Source organism: Portunus trituberculatus, chromosome 39, assembly GCF_017591435.1.
Source record: "Portunus trituberculatus isolate SZX2019 chromosome 39, ASM1759143v1, whole genome shotgun sequence".
NCBI lineage: Eukaryota > Metazoa > Arthropoda > Malacostraca > Decapoda > Portunidae > Portunus > Portunus trituberculatus.
The window spans coordinates 14763795-14773794 of record NC_059293.1 but is presented as its reverse complement, the minus strand read 5'-3'; the positions used below and the strand labels follow the sequence as shown (position 1 = coordinate 14773794).

Below are 10000 nucleotides of genomic sequence, written 5' to 3'. Positions count from 1 at the left end.
ATTGACCTAGATGATTGTGTGGTTATTAGTTCTACTGCAAATAATTTTATAGCTAGGAATAATTTTAGATGATATACTATACAGGATTATCATTGAGTTCAGATATTTTCTAGTAATAGACACAGTAGAGAGACTTAGTATGGTGTGGTATGGGTAGTGTTGTGTTGTGAATGCATAACCTTGAAAGCCTTGAATGATGGTCCGCTGCTTCCTTGGGACTCCTTTCCTGTGCTACTGTTGTCTCTGTCCTCTAAGCCGCCTAGACGCGAACCCAAGACACCGGGATGAGGGTTTGTGTGTTCTTGCGTCAGTACTTAGTGTTGTTGTATGTTGGAGAGGCGAATCAGCTGAGTGTTCTTATGTGGCTTGTGATTTAAGGTGTTTGGTTTGTTGAGGTTATTGTTGGTTTATCGATTTAGCCGTTAAGTTTATCTTCTTTTTTTTTGTGATCAGATGGTTATTTTCAGTTGCTCATTACGAGAAAAATATTGTTTCAGGATAATTTTTTTGTAGTTTTCACACACACACACACACACACACACACACACACACACACACACACACACACACACACACACACACACACACACACACACACACACACACACACACACACACACACACACACACACTAATAAGTATAAAATCACAAACCAAGCTTAATATAGTAATGAAACTAGGACGCCAAATTTTTGTTGTATATATCAAGACATCTTGCAGCGAAAATATGCCCTGCTTTTATATATGAATTTATTTTCCTTCTAGTATTTTTGGATAATATATAAAACCCAGATCGCTCTTAGATAGGCGTGGGAAAGAGGTTGAATAGGTACGCAAACTTGTAGAGATGTATACTGGATAGATAAGTGAATAGATTAGTGTGGTATACTTGCATGTCCTAATTAAGGTGGAGGAGGAGTTTCATTGCCGCGGCTTATGGAGGTCGTGAATACTCGGGGCGCTGCGTTAGGGCAACCCGTGAACTTTGGAAGGAGTCCAGACACACAACACAATAGCAATAAAGGAACTATATTGTGACTTTATATGCGGGAAACTTTTTCGACAAACACTTAAACATATGCACACACACCTACACCTACTCACACTTACTCACACACCTACCCATCTCCCAACACACACAGCTTGAATATTCATTTATACATGTACCTATTTTCAGTCTGTGTGTACATACATACTTTTAGGTACACGCTTACACATACACCGTGATCTTCCAGGAATTGCTGTGTATTCTATTCATGGTTTGGTATAGTGATGAAAAAATAACAGATAAATTTATTGATTTGGATGATAGGGTGGGGATCTATAATTAGTGACTTGTAGGTTATAAATGAAAACAGTAAGAAATGTTTTGGAATTTTATTAATGTATGTGTGTGTATGTAGGGCAACTGCGCAATACAGGGAAGCACAAACACTCAAGCGTTTTATTCATAGCACATCCACACATACACATACACACACACAGTTTCGTTTGTGCACATACATACATACGCACACAAATAAACACAGTTACATGACTGAAATAACCTGTTTCCATGCACTGCAAAACACACACACACACACACACACACACACACACACACACACACACACACACACACACACACACACACACACACAGAGAGAGAGAGAGAGAGAGAGAGAGAGAGAGAGAGAGAGAGAGAGAGAGACTCACGTTATCCAGGGCAGCTGTCTCGTTCTCTGCAAGCGCTTTAAAGCTTCGAATATAAACAAAGCATAAAACACCATTCATTCTCCTAAAACATCGCCAGACTAACTCTAAATCCCGATAACTTTTGGCGCGGGTGTCGGGAATTATGAGAGTGCCGGGCAGCCCAGCGACATCACGGGGAATAGAGGAGGGCGCCGCGCCGCTGTGATGTCTCAGAAGCGGGCCTCAGACGGTCGTGGGGCTTGATAGCTGCTCTCGCATCCTGGGTTAACGGTCTGCCAAGCTCTGGGAAGCTGCGGCGTTATCTCCTGCGTGTATATATGTGCTCGTCTCGTCTCCTCTCCTCTCCTCTCGTCTCGTCTCGTCTCCTTGCTCTTCAGGATGTATTGAGGAAAAAAGATGCTATTTTTGTATTCAGTGTTTTATTCTATTTTCGTGTGTGCGGTTAAGTGTTCCTTTTTCAAGGGGAATGTTTCATGATAATGTGTGTGGCTTTTATAACGCCTTGTCTCGTCTCATCTCGTCTCGTTGCTCTTCAGGATGTACTGTGGAAAAGAGATGCTATTTTCGTGTTCAGTGTAAATTACTCGATTTTTCGTAAGTTTGGTAAATTACTCGATTTTTTTGGGGAAGTTTCGTGCTAATGTGTGTGATTTTTCTGTCGCTGTGTATTGAGGAGAATATCGTCTCGTCTTATTGCTTTCTTTAGATGTATTGCGAAAAAAAAATAAACCATTATTTTTTTTTTTGTGTATGTGTTAAATTCCTTGATGATTTTTTCTAAGACTCAAAATATCTTGCTTGATTTTCATAACTCCCTGAACTATTAAAAAAAAACTAAGTGTGACATTTAACTAAATATTAATCTGCTTAGGCGTATTTTTATTTTCACGAAAAGGGGAGGGTATTATTGCGCCAGGTTTTGTCTCATTTCTTTCGTAGTAATGGCGTGCAGTGGAGGGCAAGGGATGAGCCAAGAACGTGTACGGTGCGTGACTTATAATTGTGCTTTCTGACTTATTGCTCACTGAAATTTTGGTGAGCACAGGACAGGCCACGTAAATTTGACTCCTTCAAGCATAGCGGTGGTGACAGGCGGTGGCGCAGCGGGCTCTGACAGCTCGCCGGGTCCCCGCTACCCCGCCTGCTCCACGCCGCTAATTTTCTCGTTTCCTAAATTTGTCACTCATGTTTGCATTGATTGTGCTGTTCAAATTTTCCACGGCTACTTCAAGATTTGCCTTCGTTTCGTGTATTTTTTTTTAGTTCGTTTTTACTTTGTCTTCGAATTAACTGGTGGTTATCACGTCGATACGCCCGCTGCGACGCAAAAATGTGTGTGTGTGTGTGTGTGTGTGTGTGTGTGTGTGTGTGTGTGTGTGTGTGTGTGTGTGTGTGTGTGTGTGTGTGTTTGTGCGTGCACACACACACACACACACACACACACACACACACACACACACACACACACACACACACACACACACACACACACACACTCAGCACGGTTTACAACATGGTGCGAGCCATTATAATTATTAATAATATCATTATTATTATTATTATTATTATTATTATTATTATTATTATTATTATTATTATTATTATTGCACACACACACACACACACACACACACACACACACACACACACACACACACACACACACACACACACACAACACGGTTCATAACATGGTGCGAGCCATTATTATTGTTTTTACTATTATTATTATTATTATTATTATTATTATTATTATTATTATTATTATTATTATTATTATTATTGTACACACACACACACACACACACACACACACACACACACACACACACACACACACACACACACACACACACACACACAAAGAGTTACGTTGCTCACAAATAACGCTCAGTTATAATTGAAGAACTATGACCCAAAAAGTACCATACTTGAGCGACTTTACGTTATATCTGAAAGAAAAAAGAAATCCAATAAGAATGCTGAAACCTGTAGCTTGCATGAAGTTGTGTTCATAATGCTGCTCTTCATTGCCTTCACTACACGAGTATTTAAGATTATTTGATGGCAACGAATAATCAAGGTTTTTTTTATGTTGCGATTTACAAATGCGCTAAATTCTTATTATTAGATATAATGAGGAAAATTATGCATTTGTGTTATGAATAGTTTTGCAACTTCGTGCCTGTAATATATATATATATATATATATATATATATATATATATATATATATATATATATATATATATATATATATATATATTCGTGAAAATTACAATAAAAGCAATTTCTCCATGACCTTGAACTTTCGCCATTATAATAACCAGAAATTTTGACGCAACATTAACTTTTCTCACTCACTTCATTCTTATACACAGAAATATCCGGTTTTTCCCCCTTACCGTGAGTTGTTCAGCTTCATCACGTCATTAGCGTGTGTCGCGGCGCCACTAATCATTCCCTGCGCCAAACACTTCACGGAGGAGCACAAGTGACCTCAGCATACCCTAGAGCAAGAATGTCGCTATGTTGGGGAGAAAGAGTCCAGAACCACATTTTTGGGTATGAAGTTTTTCCCTGCCCCCCACAATACCTCTCTCCCTCAGATTCCCCCCACCCTGCTTGACGTGCCCCGCCGTGGTTCCACCTACTAATTTAGGATATTTATATTGGGGTCATTATAATATCCACGTATGATATTTTGCTTTCATTGGCTTAAGTGTGCATGAACCTTGCTGTCTGAGTGTGTAAATGAGTAATTACTATTTACTTATGGAGTTTAATGCCCCCCAGTGATTGGCCAGCGGGCCTGTGCTGGTACCCACGGGTTGCTTGATATCACAAGTTAACTTTATATCGGGGGGCCGGTGCATGTGGCCCCCGCCCCCCGTCCACCGCCCCTTTCCCACCGCCACCTGCACGACAGGTCTGCCTTCGCTTGGACGCCGTGAGAACCATCAGTGTCTTAGCCCTGCCCTGTGCCGATGGTCTTAAAATCGACACTTGTCGTCGCCCTCTGTCACACCCGTAGAGTTTTGGTGTTTGTTTAAGGCAAATAATATAAGTCGGGATTCTTTTACATAATATGAAGCATTATTAATTAGTTATTGTTAATGATGCCATGACGAGGGTGTGTGGTGTTAGTGGAGCCGCCCATCGAGTGCCATAGTGGAGATGTGGTGGCGGGCCTCCGGGCGGCGCGGCGACCCTGCAGGCCTGCTGCCGCCGGCCCGCCACCCGCTGCCTCGCTCTCTCCCAAAACTTGTGATTTTTATTGTTGATTCCATTTATTGCGCTTCTTTCAGTGCGGCGGCAACGTGCTGTGTATTAATTAGCCTCCTAATGGTCATTTACGATATGCAGATGAGTTACGCTTGCAGGTTATTGAGGGAAAATCAAATGAGGAATAACACTTACACTGTTTGCAGTGAATTAAAAATGTGTTAAGGTAAGTTTGTTGGTTTTTGTGCGTTGTAAACTTACTTTATTTAGAAAGTTAACCTTTTGGCTTGTTCTGTTTATTCTGTTTAAGTGAGAAAATCATTGTATTGTTGGTGTAATGCCTCAGTATTGTTGTAGAATGAAAAACATAGATTTAACCATGTTTGTATTCATTTTTAACTTGCATTGCTTGCTTAGCATTTCAAAAGCTTATCCAGATGTTCATGTGTTCTCCCTTTAGAGGCTTTGCACAGATGCTCGCGGTTTTTATAATTTCCTGTTTTGGGTGTTAAGCAGCTGGACTCAAGCTGCTACAAGAACGAGGATCATCAATTTAGGAAGTAACGGCTGCATTGCGCCCCAGCAAGCCCAAGATGCAGCTGCTGTGTGCGTGAGGATTCTTTGGACGACGGTTGGGCGGGTCTCCGCTGGGCCAGTGTGGGCTGTGCTTTGAGGCGGGTGAGGCGCGCGGCAAGCGGGACGCCGGGGTACCGCAGGGGCCTGAGGGGTCCTCAGGTCTTTTCCGGTTTGTCTGCTGGTGAACTACATGGCACTAAAACTACGCCAGACAGATAGAGCGAAAATCAGTGATCCCTTCGTCAGGAGGGATCACAAAATTTTCTATTCTCCTGACGGCGAGAGGACATCAATAGCCGTGTGACGCAGGACACCATGGCACTAATATAAGTCTGGACGGGGAAAGGGACGAGTGTCTGCCTGAAGCAACCTTTCCTCTAGTATTGTCTGTCAAAAGAAAAACATTATTTGGACAAGCACAGCCTAATGGTTGCCAAGCACAAGAATCTGCCCGTCGAGATTGTCTCAAGAATTTGTTTCTTGGGTGTCAGACAGAAGAAGGATTCCGTCAGAGACTGGCTCAAGACTTCTCGTTTATGTGTTGGGGACAGGAAGGGCTGTCAGGTGCCATGCACAGATATTCCCCTTCCATGACCCTGTTGCAGGGTACAAAAACCAGTGTGTCGAGGTCAGATTCTGGGTACCGGTCTTTCAAGGCTCCAGAATAAGAACCTGCCTGTCTGGCCAAGATCCCTTGTAACAACCTGTTCTGGACATTGAACAGAGATTACAATAACACGTATTTCAGGAAGCAAGCACAACTACCCTGATGTCCGGAGCTGCGTGCCACAACTTACGTCTCCGTGATACCAGTTCCCTGCCCATGGAGTGTCGCACTAGTACCTGCCTGCGCGGCCTTGGCCCAGCACTGGGAAGTGGAAGTTTACCACAGTTAAGGTTCCAGGATTGTGGTGCCAGAGTGTGGTCCAAGGCATGACATCAGAATAACGCGTCTTGGCATGGCATCAGTATCTGTTATATTTTGGTGAAACCGTTAATATGTGCATAAAATTATTCCCGAAACTACACACACACACACACACACACACACACACACACACACACACACACACACACACACACACACACACACACACACACACACACACACATATATATATATATATATATATATATATATATATATATATATATATATATATATATATATATACACACACACACATATATATATATATATATATATATATATATATATATATATATATATATATATATATATATATATATATATATATATATATATATATATATATATATATATATATATATATATATATATATATATAAGCGTATATAGTCAATCTTGGCTATCAAATGCACAAAAGAAAGAAGCACGAAGAGAGAGGAAATATCTTTCAAGATCCTTGGTCGTCTTTGAGGAAGAAAAAGTTTATTTTGCGGTTGAAGATCTGTGGAGGGGTGCCCGAGGCTTGAGAGAGAGAGAGAGAGAGAGAGAGAGAGAGAGAGAGAGAGAGAGAGAGAGAGAGAGTTGTCTCCCCTTTCTGTCACTAGTGGAAAAACCAATATTTTTGCCTTCTTTTCTGATAAGTTAAGACGCTGTAGTGACCTCCTCAGGCACCACCAGTATTGTGATTCATGGTTAGGTTAAGCAAGTTTTTATGGCGCGGTACTTGGCAAAATTGATTTAAAAGAATAACAGTAAAACATATATGTAAATGAAAATGGAAAAGCTTTATAGCAGATTGTTCTCATGTCCTCCACTGCCCTCCTCTTTTTCCTCCTCCTCCTCTGTCTCTTTTTCTTCCTTTTTAAGTTGATGAAATCCACTATTTAATTTAAGAATAATGCAAACAAAATTCACATATCTTCAGATACTTTTTCTACACTTTCTACACACACACACACACACACACACACACACACACACACACACACACACACACACACACACACACACACACACACACACACACACACACACACACACACACACACACACACACACACACACACACACACACAGAGCTTGCCTCTTGCTTCCAATGAGTGCATAATGTCATGAGCAACTTTCCGGAATATGGGCAGTAGTTGCATGAAGGCGGCAGAGGATAAAAAGTCAGAGAGAGAGAGAGAGAGAGAGAGAGAGAGAGAGAGAGAGAGAGAGAGAGAGAGAGAGATACTAACCGAAACCATTTTTCATTCATCATATATTTATTTCTCCACGTATACTTTCCATTCCCATCAAGACACGTTAAGCATAAAAACACGCAGAGTCGTTGCTATTTCGCACGTGGGTCGCTCCCCGTGGCTCGGCACTTCCAAGCTCCGCAGTAACAGTAGCGGCGGGAGGGCGTGGCCTGGAGACGGCGGGCGAGGCGGGCCTTGCTTGGGTGAGGAGGGTAAGGAAAGGCGTTAGAAGACGTGAGAAGCTTGTGTAGAGCCTTTAAGAGTGAGAAGAGAGAAGAGAGGGAAGGAAAGGACTTGCTGATGGAGTGAAAGAAGGGAGAGAGGCACCGAGAGGAAGGCAGAAGCAGCAGCAGCAGCAGCAACAACCGACCCTAGCCTTTCTTAATCCAGTGTCACTATCGCCGTATCGTTGCTCGCTCCGCCGTAATCTTCTTACTAGAAAAATGTGTAATGAAGTAGATGCAAACTAATTCTGATCCGAAATTCGCTATCACCTCGGCGTTACTATTGCTGTTTTTCTTTTCTGGTCATCTTATTCCCTCACGTGCTTGTATCCATGTTCAATGTATTCCCTCATAAGCGTCGCGGTGATGGGCGGCCGTGTAGAGGGGTGAGGGTGCAGTGACACGAGTGATCTTGGTAGTGTAAGGCCCCGTGTTATTTTCAACGGTAGTGCATTTGGAAGTGAAAATTTGTCCCTCCCCCTAAAATTAATATGTGATGGGCAGACTAATGGGCGAACATGGTATTGATGGAGCGGCGTTTTGTACGGCTTGTTTTGTGACAGATAAGCAGGGAGGCGTAGACACACGAACAAGCAGACAGACATATACACTGGCAGAGTGGATGGTACACACACACACACACACACACACACACACACACACACACACACACACACACACACACACACACACACACACACACACACACGAGCAAGCAGGCAAACAAAGTATTACAAAGGAAAGAATGTGATAAAAAAAAAAAAAAGTTCACCTCCAATACTCGGTACATGACCTTAGCACTTTTTGGGCGCATCTTTCTTCCCGCATTAAGCCGCAAATCATTCAACATCCACAACTGCACTTACATCTTTCCCTGACAGCATCAAGGACATTTTCATAGCGTTCCTGCATAATGAAGGACAAATTGCATGCGTATTAGCAAAAACAATAGGAGTAAAAGAAAGAAAAGCAGCATTTACAATTTTTTTTCTCTTTTCCAGGTAAGCTTTGGAGCGTCGGCTTTAAGAGGCGGCGACATATGACTGGCTGGACGGAATAATAATGTTGCCTACTTCAAGGTTAGTCACCATGTAGGAACAAACTTATTCATTTTTTTCCTCCTCCCTCCTCTTCCTCCTCTCAGTCCAGCAAGTGTCGGCCGCGATCGCTTCAAAATATCGTGTTTGTAATTTGCTGTGGCCTTTCCCGCTGCCACCGTCCCGCCGCCGCCGCCACCTCTGCCTCTGCTATGCCAGAGTAGATTAGTTTTTTCCCCTTTTTTCAAAGTTTTGTTTTCTGGGTGAGAGACAAAAGTTCCCCGGCACCGTGAAATACTGAGGGGCAGGAGGCGGGGGCAACGGGACACCGGCGTTCACGGGGCGGAGGTGCGGAGGGCTGCAGGAAGGCACGGGGCACGGCAGGCAGGTAGGCGGGGTGGCGGGGTGCAATGGCCAGGCACGACCTCATGACCAGACTCCGCTCGATTAGCTCCTTGATTTTTGTTGCAATTTTTTCAATGGAGTAAATGAACGGCTGGCAAGTATCATTCAGGCCAGAGCTAAAAATCCCGGCACCTATATTTACCGCGTTAATTTAAATGAATGCAGAGAAAATCTTCTTGACACAAAGCTCTCTTCTTAGTCTAATTTCTACAGTGTTTATCTTCATTCCGGGATTCCAATTTTCCGCCGGTTCAGTGTTCTCGTGACGCTCCGGAGGCCCGCCGCCCGGCCCAACTTAATCTGGGCCGTGAGAGCGAGGCTGATGGCAAGTAATCACACCGGCGAGCTGTAGTTTAATCTCCTTAATGCTTAAAAAGTCTAGCCGGACCTGCCTTCCTTGCGCCCCGGCCTCACCCTGCCGCGTCTTGCCTTCCCAGCGCCTCCTGTGTATATCGCGCCTCACAAGCCTTCTTAATATCCTATGCTTCCTATATTTCCGACGATAAATTAGCTGATTAATCCAAATACATGTATCTTAATCTATTATAATTTGAAAAAGCTTAGCATTAGTTTTTCAATAATTTTATGTATTTTTTCCTCTTTGAAGGTGATTTTTTAATATTTAAGGTTCACGTTTTGTGGAATATATTGCAAAACGCGGGAATA

At 42.8% G+C, this 10000-nt stretch overlaps 1 long non-coding RNA gene across 1 annotated transcript in view; it reads left to right on the top strand.

The window, feature by feature from the left end:
• LOC123515573 overlaps positions 1-10000 on the top strand; it is a 424563-nt gene that overhangs the window by 32694 nt on the left and 381869 nt on the right. The window contains exon 2 of the long non-coding RNA XR_006677906.1: positions 1922-1924. This is a non-coding gene — a long non-coding RNA (uncharacterized LOC123515573). The remainder of the gene's footprint in view (positions 1-1921; positions 1925-10000) is intronic.